The sequence below is a fragment of the Gymnodraco acuticeps genome, unplaced genomic scaffold (assembly GCF_902827175.1).
Source record: "Gymnodraco acuticeps unplaced genomic scaffold, fGymAcu1.1, whole genome shotgun sequence".
NCBI classification, from domain to species: domain Eukaryota; kingdom Metazoa; phylum Chordata; class Actinopteri; order Perciformes; family Bathydraconidae; genus Gymnodraco; species Gymnodraco acuticeps.
The window spans coordinates 198,307-212,538 of record NW_022990222.1 but is presented as its reverse complement, the minus strand read 5'-3'; the positions used below and the strand labels follow the sequence as shown (position 1 = coordinate 212,538).

Here is a 14,232-nt window from a genome sequence, read left to right as displayed (position 1 = left end):
TAATTGCACAAAGATTGATATGCCGCGGCTGAACATTAATTAATGTCAACGTCAAGGCAAAAGATAAAAGCTTGCATTGATTGTCCTTTGTCTTTTCTCTGCTAACCATTTGAAGACATTATGAAATGTGACAACTAAGGACCAAATCGTTTCTTGACAGGGTGTATTTACATTTAAATGCATAAAAGGAACTGAAATAGAATCAAAGCTGCAGTTATCAGTACTTTCTAAGGAGAAAATGGTCTTTGAGCTTTATTTTGAAGAGTTCAAATGATGTGATGTCAGTGGATTAGATACTTGATAACAGTTATGGAGTTATCAGAAGTGCGTTTGTCATGACTGTTCCTGACTGACTTACGGACACATGAGATGAATGATGTATTGTTAGGAAAGCAATATATATATCTCAATGCCTGCTTGTTGGAGACCAATCTTTTTTTTTTTTTTAAACTGGTGAAATTTAGCAAGTGTATGGGATGAGTAACTGTTGACTAAAAAGCCAAAAGTGGGATACATTTACACACATAACATGTCTTACTGAAGCTAACCTTGCACAATAACTGCATATGCTCAAAAGCTCAACTTATTTCCCTTCACATACATATGATACTAGGAAACATTTTTTTTAGAAAGTGTTGAATATGTAAATGAACCAGCTTTCAGTTTGGGTTGCAGAGATCCTCAGGTATGGAATGACATTGATAACACTATAAATATGCCTTTGAATGCATCTGTTATTAAAAAAAGTGCTTAAAGACCTTTACTGTGTTATATAGGTTTTTGTCCATGTAAATGGACTGCAAATGCTAAAAACCAAAGTTCCCCCTGGAAGGAGTTTCTCTCCCTCACACTCTTGATTTGTGTAAGGTTGTTTTTTAGCTTCTCATTTTTCTTTATGAAAAGGTCAGATACACAATATATCCATACTGTAAATATTGTTAGAAACGTGTGAATACATTACAAATCTCAAATAATGAGTACAAAAGGGTATAGAAAAATATTATTAATTATAAATTATGCAGAATGTAAAACATTGTGTTCTACCTCTTTCAGCTTCAAAGAGGTTTGAGATGGAAAGACAGGAGTGAACTTTATGTGCATTTTTGGTTTTCATACACAACCTCAAAGGAGTTTTGACGGACAGTGGTCTGAGTGGAAATTGACTGCATTTTCATTTTAGGGCAAACAATTTTTTCCGAGGTGAATAGAGGGCAAGCAAACACTGAAGTATTAAAATGGTAAATGCCCACTAGCCTTTGGTCTTCAACAGCCACAGAGAGCCTGTTTGGATATGTATTAATACTCCTCACTGGCTCACAGAGGAGGAATAATCCTGGGGGGGCAGAGAGCCGGAGCTCCATACACTTTCAAGAGAATCTGGAAACACACGCTATTTTAGAGAGGCAGGGTGTTGCTTTTCAGTGTTAAAAGGAACATTTTGTTGACATTAATCAGTTTGAGGCCGATTGTTTACTAATCCAAAGTCGCAGAGTGAAGTTTAAAGGACAAACAACTACTCTACTAGACAAAGTGACACAAAATCAGGAGTCAAAGTTTTTAGAGCTATAGGAAAAACATTTGTATCATATAAGGATACAGCTTTATGAGGAATATAATATATTTTTTTTTTATCATACATTTTTTATTGCAACATCTTCAATTTACAACACAGTACAGAAGACAATTCAGGTTGCACAACATTTTGGATTAATTCAATCCCATCCCTCTATCCTACATCCCACCCAGCTACCCACCCACTCCATAGCCCACCCCCCAACCACTCCATCGCCCACCCACCCTCCCCCTCCACCACCAACCACCGGGGCAAAAATATCCCCTCAGGGATAGCATTCTTATTTGGTCAGGAGCTCCTTTAAGTTAGATATCAGATCTGTCCACATTAAAATTGTATCAGGTTTTGCATCGTTGATTCTCGCAGAGGACAGTTCAAGGTAAGAAATGTTCAAAAAACTCTGAAGCCAGTGAGAACTTGAAATATCGTGAGGAGGTTTCCAACGTTGGACTATAATCTTTTTAGCTGCAGTCAAGCCTGTTAGCCAGATTTTGCGAGTTTTCCCCGTAAGGGAAAGGTGAGATTCATCATTTAGAAGATGTACAGCAGGTTCCAATGGTAATCTCAACCCTATTAAATCTGTAAGGGTACTAATAACCTTCCCCCAAAAGTGCAATACTCCTGGACACTCCCATACAACATGTAAGAAAGAGCCAATGGTTCCCTGGTGACAAAATGAACAATACGGGTCAGGTACCAATCCAATTCTGTGTCTAATTATTGGTGTTAGATATGCTCTATGACAAAATTTCAGATGTATATACTGATGGTTTGGGTTTTTTGAAGCACCCGTAACATTAGCCCAAATTGCATCCCAATCCAATTCTTGTCCTAAAGTAGATATTTCCCTGTCCCATGCTCTCATGCCTGATGTAGGAATATAGTTCTGGGAGTTAAGATTATTATAGATAAACGAAACTATTTTTTTGGGAGCACTTTGCACCCAACTCAGAATAGGATGTTCTTTCAAATCTGACCCCCAGGGGACCCCATAGGCTTTACAGGCAGACCTTATTCTAAAGTAAAAGAAGAGAGAGTGTTGATCAATATTATATTGAGAGACCAGTTTTTGAAAGTCATGAATACAATTTTCCCCATTAATGTCCTGAAGAGTTTTAATACCTTTATCCTCCCAAGCTTTGTTGTTAAATGGTTTTCCCCCAGTCAATAGGTTATGATTGTTCCATAATGGAGATGACCTACACCACACACTCTTAAAGTTTAGGAATTTCCCTGCTGCTCTGAACACTTTAATCATATAAGTTAAAATTGGACCGTACAGTAAATCACATTTTTTGGTAGATATACCTGAAAGGAGAAAGTCCCTTAATCTTATCGGCGCTATTAAATCTTGTTCCATATTCTTCCAAGATGACATTTTATCTTCATCTACCCAATAGCTGAGAGATCTTAATATGAATGCCCAATGATATAGTTTAAAATGTGGGCATGCCAATCCCCCATCTGATTTTCTATACTGAAGAGCTGACCATTTTATACTGGGTCGTTTACCATTCCAGATGTAGCATCGAAGTAAAGAATCTAGTTTTTGCCAGTATCCTGTTGGAGGTGCTAGGGGGATCATTGAGCTTACGAAATTTATGCGGGGCAATATGTTCATTTTAACAACCGATAAACGGGCTGGGACTGATGCTGGAAGGTGTTTCCATCTTGTAATATCTTCTTCTATTTTCTTCAAAACTAAAGAGTAATTTGTTTTAGCTATAGATGATAAGGAAGTACTAACCTTAATACCTAAATAGAGGACCTCATTTGAAACATTGATTTGGGGTGGGAGGGACACTTCACTTTGGCCTATGTTAAGAAGCATCAGTGTTGATTTTGATAGGTTAATCTTGTATCCCGAAAGCTGCCCAAACTGCTCCACTACTTCTAAGACACAGGGGAGGGTTCGCTGAACATCTGCCATACAGACTAATGTATCGTCTGCATATAGTGATATAGAATGTGACGTTCCACCTATTGTGATGGGGGAAATCTGAGGACAATTCCTAATGAATTGTGCCAGTGGTTCGATCGATAAATTGAAAATTAAAGGAGACAGAGGGTCTCCTTGCCTTGTACCCCGTTTTATGTCAAATAAGTCGGAGAAGCTTCCTCCCACGCATACTCGAGCTGTAGGATTCGCATACAATGTTTGAATCATGTTAATAAATGTATCTCCAAATTTAAATTCTTTCAGAACCCTCCATAGATATGGCCATTCCACGCAATCAAACGCCTTTTCAGCATCTAAAAACAAAAGGCCACAGGCAGGTGGAATTGTATGTGTTGCGCCAAGAATGTGCAGGAGTCTGCGGATATTATCAGATGCGAGCCGCCCTTTAATAAAGCCTGTTTGATCGGGGCTTATTAATTTCCCAACCACCGTCTCAAGTCTAATAGCTAAGACCTTGGAAAAAATGTTGAGGTCAGCATTTATCAGTGATATTGGGCGATAGTTAGAACATTCAAAGGGGTCCTTCCCAGGTTTTGGTATAACCGTAATCAGAGCCGTATTTAAGTCTTTGTGGAACATACCCTTATTGGTAGCATAATTAAGTGTTTCTAACCATACCGGTCCAATAATATCCCAAAATGTTAAATAGAGTTCCACAGGTATGCCATCTATACCCGGCGTACGGCCCTTATTTGTAGCTTTGACAGCTTTATATAGCTCCTCCAGCGTGATAGGTGACTCCAGTGTTTTTGTCATCTAATGATAATGTAGGGAGGCCTAACCCGCTAAAAAATGTGGCGAAGTCTTCGTCAGAAGGGACTGAGCTACTTGAATACAGTTCTTTAAAGTAATTTTTAAATGTTTCATTTATCTCCTCTGTAGAAGATACTGTTCCGCGTTTATTACATCTGATTGCTGGTATGGTCCTTTTAGCCTCTTGTTGTTTTAAAGTTAATGCCAAAAGGTGGCTTGGTCTGCTGCCTTCTGCATAATACTTGTGTTTGGTTATATGGATCATATATTCTGCCCTGTGTCTTAACAGGTCGTTAAGTTCTGCTTGCTTTGTTTTGAGCTCACTTTCTATTGTTGTTGTGTATCTCTCTTTTAGGACTTTTTCCAACATATTACATTTTTCTTCTAGGTGAGAAATATTTTGCAGTCGGCTTTTATGTAGGTGGGAACTGAACCGTATAGCATTATTTCGTATAAAACCCTTGATGGTGGCCCAGACCACCGTCACATCTGTGACGCTATTCTTATTCAAGATTATAAATTCGGTCAGTTTTGATCTCAATTGCGATATAAATGTGTTGTTCTTTAAAAGGGTTGTGTTGAACCTCCATCTAGTAGCCCCATTTTTTATATTTCCATAGTTAAAATTAGCTAAAATTGGGTTGTGATCCGAGAGATGTCTGGGTAGGAACTCAATTGACTGTATTGAAGGCATCAGCCCAGAAGATATAAGAATGTAGTCTATTCGAGAGAAGGTTTTATGTCTCGTGGAAAAAAATGTATAGTCTCTCGCAGATGGATTATGCACCCTCCACACATCAATTAAGTTTAAGTCTGTTATAAAGAGATTAAGTGCTTTGGAAGCAGATTCTTGAGAACTTGATAGAGTTGCAGCAGATTTGTCAAGGTTATTGTTTACAAAAGCATTCATGTCCGACCCAACATATAATCGGTAGTCATTTAACTTCAGTAACTGTGAAGTAACTGAGGGAAAAAAATGAGCTTCAAATACTGTCGGGGCATATATGCTAACAAAAGCCACTTTTTTACCTTGAATAGATGTGCAGCAATAGGCTAGAAGTCCTTTATTGTCAGAGCCAATCCTTTCAATTGATACATTTATGTTACGCCTCATAAGTATCATAGCTCCTTTAGTGCGAGTGCCATCAGTTGATGCCACAATAGGTTTATAGAATCTGTTTTGAACCCTTGAAGTGTCATTAGGTTTAAGGTGTGTCTCCTGAAACATTGCAACATCTATCTTCTTTCTGCGCAAGAAATCTAAGATTTTTGAACGTTTATACGGAGAGTTAAGTCCTCTTACATTAAATGATACAATATTCAAATGTTCCAATTTATCTGTATGTGTATTTATTCCCTGGACCTGTTGTGAGTTGGTGGTGGATCCCTGAGTTACAACCCTCCCCCTTTCCCCCCCCATTCGACCCTCTTCTTGGTAACATCTGTGAGCGTCACTTAGCTACGTCTAACACTGAACACTGATTGTTCCCCCCCCTTGCATAAAGATAAAGCATAGCAGATCTCACAAACAGTAAAACTGAGAAATAGAAAACCCCTTTTAAACCGATCAACCTGTATCATTACAACCATCCCCCTCTCGTTCTCATGAAATGGTATAGCCCATATACAGACCGTTGCCTGCCGATGACGTCATACATATCACGCGCCCATGAATGTAAACAGTGGATGCATGAAAAAGTTTTCAAAACACGCCTCCAGCTTCCCAAGCCTATTCCGTTATAATGTACATTATGTATGCCGCATATAACTCGAATTAAAAGTATATAGTATGGGCGGAATATTACCTTAACACCATATAAACATGGCAATTAAACAATAACATTAGAACTCTTATCTGCAATAATTTGAAAATAAACTGGCCCCTATTTCAACATATTCAAGTATCGAGGCTTAACGAACATTGTCCAATATAAAATAAGCATAGAACATCACCTACATATCGTCTACCTGCCCATAGGTGCCAGACTTTCTCTGTCCTTATTGCAGATCCATCTCCTCCGTTGGCACAGGTAGCGTATTCAATGTCCAAGATCTTCTCGCATGTCCACCGTTGATTTAAGGGCTTCTCTCGCCTCTTCTGCCGAGTTAAATGACATCCTCGTGCCCTTGTTGTTCACTTTCAGAATGGCCGGGTATATGATGAACGAGTCGATCCCCTTCTGTCGAAGTTTAGTGCGGATCTCCTTGTATTCCTGTCGCTCCTGTGTCGTACCGGGGCTGTAATCGGCGAAGAACAACAGCTGTGTCCCGTCTTGGAGAGTCGGTCTAGCTTTCCTCGCGCCTTCAAGAATGGCCTGTCTGTCGGTATAGCGTAGTAGTTTGAGAACCATGGTCCGCGATCTTGAGGTGTTGTTGGAGAAAATACGATGTGCCCTATCGATTTCCAGTGGATTATTGTTGGGGCTCTTGATTGAAGGTATCCAGATAGGCAGCATCTTTTGAAGGTAACCCCTGGGATCATCGCCCTCAACACCTGTTGGTAAGTTGACAATCCTTACATTGTTCATTCTGGACCTGTCCTCCAATTCATTGAGCTTCCTTCGCATCTTTGTCACCTCCATGATACACGTGCTAGTTTCCTTCTCATTCTTGCGCACGGCAACCTGAATGCTCTCAATCTTATTGAAAACGTTGTCAAACTTTTTTGCGTGACCATCAGCTTGTTCTTTTAATGACCGGAGGATGTTGCCGTTTTCGACCAAGTGCTTCTCTATAGGATTGAGAGCCTTCTCAATCGCACCCTTTAGCATGTCTGCTATTGTTCCCTGCAGAGTTTCCATCTCATCCGCGATAGCTTGCTTGATTAGCATAGCTATATCGGTGGGTGAATCGCTAGCTTGTCTGTTAGATTCTTGTTTTTTAGTCGGAGTCTTTTCCTTCTTTGCTGGAGACATTTATTTTCTCAAATGTGTGTTATTACTGTCTATGAGTTGCAATAAATAGGAAAAAAGGGGGGATTTTGTTCAGCGCTCAGTATCTTGCTGCCATCAGCCTCGTGCCTCACCGGAAGTCAGGAATATAATATTTTGAAAACAAAATTCTGTATATTGATATGAGATAATTGTAACATGGATATTTGATATATTTCATGGAAGTGTGCTATCCCTTGAATACAAAAAACAAAATCTGATCATAGAACATAGAAGCATGTTTCATGACGGCCAGAAATACCAAGATTTAGCTTTTGACATCGGATTTTGGCCTGATGGTAGATGCAAAAGTCAGACATTTATAAAATAGATCCTACTAATTTCAAAATGTCTAAATGAAAGCCTACAATAACAATACTCAGACGTAAAAGCTCCTCCACTTGCAAAACCATTAGAAATATAACTCTGTCAAAACCTTGTATGGCTCACAGGTTTTTCAGGAAATGTAATGCTGCAAAAAACCTACACATCCATTGAATCAGTGCGTAAGATTGTGCAAAATTAAAATGTGAAACTGTATTTTGTTGATGAACTAGTTTAGTGCCTACAAATCTAATTCCTTGAAGTTCTCCTTATTTTTGTCTGCAGAACTATGGCACAAATACCATATTTCTAAGAATCATTCATTTACTCTTTTGCATTAACATTGACACACTTACAAGAAGAAAGGCAGTTCATGCATGCATACAAACAACAAATACAAAAGCGCTCACACATAACTGTCACTTCCAGGCTTCATCGACAATTATAGAATACATTTTCAGCTCAATTTAACACGAGACCATTAAAGTTTTACCCCCTGAAAATAAATGCAACAGCCTGCTGGTTAACGCTATAATATTTCTTAATGTGGCCAACAGTGGCATAATGTGGTGCTTATTATGACATGATATAAACCCAATGCATTTATCTTGCTTCGTTCAGCTCTGAATTACTCACTAGTAATTAATGTACCAGACAGTGTTAAATTAGAAACATGCATTGAAAAAGCCTTTTTTCCTGTACAAATTGATTTATTACATATCAGAACTGCATCTCAGCCTTTGGGTCTGAATTATAACCACAGTTCCATCTATTTTCAGTAGGGATGCTCCGATCGCCAATTTTGGGGCCGATCGCCGGAATCAGTATCGGCCGATAACGATTGCCGATCCAATCGAGTGGGCGGGGGCTATGGGGATCTTCCATTTAAAGTGATGTTTAAAACTCAGTTAATGGGGCTCTGGGGCCAGGCGCGCCGGATTCATTTTAGAAGTGGGGGGGGCCAAAAAAAGTGCGTGTGTATGGCCCAATCCCAAACCACGCCCTACACCTACACACACACCCTCCGTGACGGAGTGAACTCCGTGGAGTGACACATGAGGCTCCCTCCTGTCAGATGGAGGGAGTAAATACAGCAGCAAGCTTTGGGACAAACTCCCCTCTCTCTGGCAGAAACAGGAAATGCGTAACTGTATGCAGGCCTAACAACGGTTTCAAATCAGCATCTCTTAGACAAAAAATGTAAATGAATAACTCAAATAAAACTCCAAACATCTTTGGTTACTTTTTTGTAAAGCTCTTTTAGTTTTAAACCTGATGTTTATAAGCTTCTTAGTTTTTGCAATAGTCTGTAAATATACACAACTTTATAATAAAATGCACACATTTACCTTTTTCTAGACTAAACACAGGTATGATCCTAAGTTAAAAAAATATGAGGTTATCATGAGGTTGTTAACATTGCAATTTATCACTATCGTTTAGTGGTTTTGCAAAGAATGAACCACTCTCTGTTTTTGTACCATTCTGCGTTGAAGTACCTTCTCTTTGCTCAAATAATCTACTAGCGGTCTCCTTTTTTCCGATAGTTAGCTGTACAGCTTTACCCGCCTCAATGTCCCAACAACAAACCTCCATGCAGTCGGAACCAGCCTGTTTCGGTTCAACGACGGCGGCGGTGGGGGCGGCGGCGGTTTTGACAGTTTCTGCGGCCGCAGAGGTGCTGCTTTTGGGTTCATCTGGCTTCGCTGTTTCTATGATTGATGAAGGTCCAGGCTCCGGAGATGTGGATGTCAGGGATGTGACCTTCCAGTTGTTACATTTAAGTTTAGATTGACTGTATTTGTGACCTGCTCCATCGAAATCAGTCGCATTGACCCGAAGACACATTTTGAGTTGTATACACTGTTGGAAAGAGGATATTCCTAGCTTTCTAATGATATCAGGATTGTTTTTGTACTCCAAATATTAAGCGAAATATGTCACATTATATAATGACTATCACCGAGTCCTCATTTTGAGAAAAAGGCCTTAAAAGTTTCCTCTTCTCTGGAATCCATCGATCTGATTGATTATTAGTGGAGCAAATGATCAAATACTACGGAGGGAAGATATTTTCGTTTGGAGGGGAAGCTCGCGAGTGTGTGTGTATACGTGTGGGTGTGTTTGTGTAATGTTGCGTTTGTGTGTATTGTGTTTGTTTCCCGGGGAAAACACTCACGAGAAACACCGGCTGTTGTTATGCCTGCTGTGACGTTAAGTTACTCCGTTCTCCGCTTGTAATTATGCCGTTACAAGCTTCAAAGTTGTATTTATCATCTGAATTTGCCGAAACAAGTTTAATATTCTGAAAGCCAAGACTTTGTTTAATTAAAATCAGATGAAAACAAACTGTAACAGACCCTGCCGTGTTATCTATGATTACTATACTCTTACATTCATAATTTCAGCGGAGGGAGGGGAGGCGGCGCTGCTGGAAGAGCAGATTGCGAGTGAGAGGTGCCTGTCTTCATCCCTTTACAAGCTTCAAAAATGTATTTATCGTGTGATTTTGGAAATAAAAGTTTCATATTCTGAAAGCCAAGACGTTGTTTGTTTAAAATCAAACAAAACACCCGAACCCTGAAAAAATAGTTTTTTACGTAAATCCACGTTTATTCTGAAATGAGCCGTTGCGACTTCCGACTGATTAATATAGAGCGGGTCACATTTAGTTTTCTTCTGCGCTGGTTCTTCTGACATGTTTGCAAGTGTATATATTATTTCTAGGTTAACGGCTGACACACACAGAACAATGTAACAAATAAAGTAAACAACGTAACAAATAAACAAATCTAAGCTTTTTTATTGGTTGTAATTTACATGGATACATTTGAATGGTGTGACAATGTCCTATTTGATTGGGTTAAAATGTACATATTCTTCCTGTTATGTCTGCCTGCTTTATTTTACCTAATGCAAAGTTACCTGCTGCTCCATCGAAATCAGTCGCATTGACCCGAAGACATATTTTGATTCCTAGCTTTCTAATGATATCAGGATTGTTTTTGTACTCCAAATATTAAGCAAAATATGTCACATTATATAATGACTGTTACAGAGTCATCATTTTGAGAAAAAGGCCTTTAAAGTTTTCTCTTCTCTGGAATCCATCATTTCTCATCATCAATCATCATGATTGATTATTAGCGGAGCAAATTATCAAAATACTACGGAGGAAAGATATTTTCGTTTGGATTACTGCACTCACGAGAAACACCGGCTGTTGTTATGCCTGCTGTGACGTTAAGCTACTCCGTTCTCCGCTTGTAATTATGCCGTCACAAGCTTCAAAGTTGTAGGCCTATTTATCATCTGAATTTGCCGAAACAAGTTTAATATTCTGAAACCCAAGACTTTGCTTATTTGAAATCAGATAAAAACAAACTGTAACGGACCCTGCCGTGTTATCTATGATTACTATACACCTTACATTCATAATTTCAGCCGGGAGGGAGGGGGGGCGGCGCTGAGGAACAGCAGAGTGGCGAGAGCTGTCATCTTCCCTTTACAAGCTTCAAACATGCCTGTAGCTACTGAGATTGAATATAACAATCAAAAATAACAAAATATACACAGCTAGATCAGATCACGTTTTAGATGCGACTTTAGAGTAGAGGGGAATTATTGAAACGGGATTTGTACAGTTTTCCGCGGCACAGTTTCATGGAAACACATCAGCTTTTGGACGACAGTCAATATGGATTCAGGAAAGATAGATCAACATCTATGGCACTAATGGAATTAAGTGAGGAAAGAGCAAACTGCATGGACAATAAAAAACAAGCAGTGGGAATATTTATAGACTTACAAAAAGCATTTGACACCATCACAATATTTTACTGATGAAACTGGAACGGTATGGCATCAGAGGGGTGGGATTAGACTGGGTGAGAGATTATTTAAGCAACAGACAACAATTTGTTGAATTTGTTGAAAACATAAAACAAATCCACAGATACAATTAATACTAGATATTAACATACACATATAAAGAGTATATGAAATTAAGTTCCTTGGTGTGGTTTTAGACCACAAAATCAGCTGGAAACCTCATATCACTCATGTAAAAGCAAAACTGGCTAAAACTATCGCAATATTGGGAAAAGCCAGATACATTCTGGACTATAACTCATTGTATACTCTATATAACACACTAATATTGCCATATCTGATTTACTGTGTGGAGATTTGGGGAAACACGTACAAAACCAACCTACAGCCGTTATGCACATTACAAAAAAGGGCTATAAGAGTTATCAATAATGTTGGATATCTTGAACACACTAATGTATTATTTTTGAAGTCACACATATTGAAGTTCACTGATCTGGTTAAATTTAAAACGGCACAAATCATGTACAGAGCCAGACATAATCTACTTCCTAGGAAATTAAAAACATTGTTCATAGACAGAGAGGGTGGGGATAATTTGAGAGGAAATCTACATTTTAAACTCAAGGTCAGAACAACTCTGAGAAGTATGAGTTTAACAATCTGTGGGGTGATTTTATGGAATGGTTTGGAGCAGGAGTTAAAACAAAGCACAGGCATCATTCAGTTTAAAAGGATGTACAGAAACACTTTTTTGGAAAAATATGAGAATGAAGAAAGGTGATTGAAGACGAGAAATTATTGTATATGTATGTATAAATGTAAATCTAAGTAGGAATAACTTGCATAATGATTTAAAGGACAATCATTGATCAAGTAAGGGGTGGGAATTAATAAGCATTTGCTTCCTCCTACTCCCTTTCGGACACATATGATTTATTATTATTATTAATATGAAGACTTTTTTCTTTTTTTTTGTTGAATATACAAATATTACAATGAATGTGGATAAATACTGTATTATAACAATACGGTATTCTGTTTTTCACATTAGTTATTTGTTATTTTTGAATCTGTTCGAAATAAAGACTGAAAAGAAAAAAAAAAAAAAAAAAAAAATCTGCTGCTGCGAAAATGTGGGGCAGGGCTGAAAAGTGGGGGGGCCAATGGCCCCCTGGCCCCCCCGCTTCCGGCGCCCTTGTCTGGGGCTCATTCACTGGCGTTTCCACAAACAACAACCAACATAATTATTACATTCAAATGAAGTACATTATTCAAGTTTATATTAACTTTGGATAATAACACGGGAGAAATGAGCGGAAGCGCTCTCTTTTCCTCTCTCTCCTGATAGCCCGTCAGTATCTCATGCAGCTCACTGATCCAGTAATGAGTGACCCGACAGTGAACTAGCTAAACTATTTATAACTAGTTTAGCTAGTTCCAGAGGTAGATAAAATAGCTAAGTGTGTTAGGTCTAACTTTTAGTGTGTTTCGCTCCGCTCACCGGTCCGGCGGGCGGATCTGCAGGATTTCTGCTTCACACACGTTGCATGCCGCTATTTTACTGTCTTTTTCGGACACCTTAAAATACTGCCAGACTTGTGAAGCTATTTTGGCGAGCTTGTTTTGCCTCGCACAGAGAAAAGTGTCATGTATTTTACATAATGTGATCGGCTCCCCCGATCGGCATTTATAGAGAGCACCGATCGATCGACAGAGAGTGAATATTGGCTGATATCGATCAGCCTTGGCCATAATGTTCTTGGTTCGGTTATTGCCGTGGATAGTGTTTTTCTTAGTATACTTCAGAAACGCAGCGAACATCGAGATTTTTCCTTCAATTATGTTGTAGAGGCCAAAGAGTCACAGCTGAAAAGTGGTTAAGATAGACATTTTCCAAACAGGAAAAACGACATAGCCTATTTTAGGCAATTTTGAGTGCGAGTTAAAGGTCACTCCATCCAACGCACCCTCCAAAAGAAATGTTCTGTATACAACGGCCGCAAGCTTGGAAAGAATAACTCATGTCAAACTAATTTAGAGGACAAGGATGTTTTTTTAGGGTAAAACGGTCTGAGATTCTGCTGGACATATTAGGGCAGCACTCCTAAAAAAACAAGTGGAGCCACATGAAGTTCTACAAATAAATGACAAAACATTAAAAACAATCATCCATCATGATGGCAACTGCTGGAGAAAAAGGTGCCAGGTTGAACGTAATCAAAATTACACACACCTTACAAAGAGCCACATGCCAGTAAAATGTGTCCGCTCGGATGGCTACATTGTCACCGGCTGCTATCTTTTTGGGACATTAGCATTTGAATGGCGCGGTATAAACAGACTTTCTCTGCCTCTTTTGACTGTTATGCACTTTGACTAAACTGCCAATCAAAAGAAAAACAATGGCTTTGTGTGAACCGAGTTCGTGATGGGCTGTCTCTTATGACGGCCCCACAGGGGTGAGGAAGAAAACAGCTTTTTTTAAACCTTCTCCTCTTTGCTAGCTTAAAAATAAATAAGCTATTTCTGTTTGAATTCTCATGCAGACCAGAAGCAGGAAAAAGCAATGAGTATAAATAAACAATGGCGGAAAGAGCCCACGAATATTTGTATTTAGTTAAAAGTAATATTACCACTGTGAAGGAATACTCTGTTACAAGTAAAATACCTTCATTCAAAACGCATCATAAGGCATTAGGAGTATTAGAAGACACCATTTCCCAAATTGGGCTCAATAAAGTATATACTCTAATATACTTAAAGTACTCTCATATAGCCTACTTAAAGTACTAAAGTACTCATTATGCAGAATGGCCATTTTCAGAATAATATTTTAATAATACATGGATTATAATAAG

The 14,232-nt window shown here is 38.8% G+C and overlaps 1 protein-coding gene across 4 annotated transcripts in view; it reads right to left on the bottom strand.

The window, feature by feature from the left end:
- lrp1bb (low density lipoprotein receptor-related protein 1Bb) overlaps positions 1–14,232 on the bottom strand; it is a 326,595-nt gene that overhangs the window by 178,275 nt on the left and 134,088 nt on the right. The gene's annotated exons all lie outside the window — the stretch shown is intronic.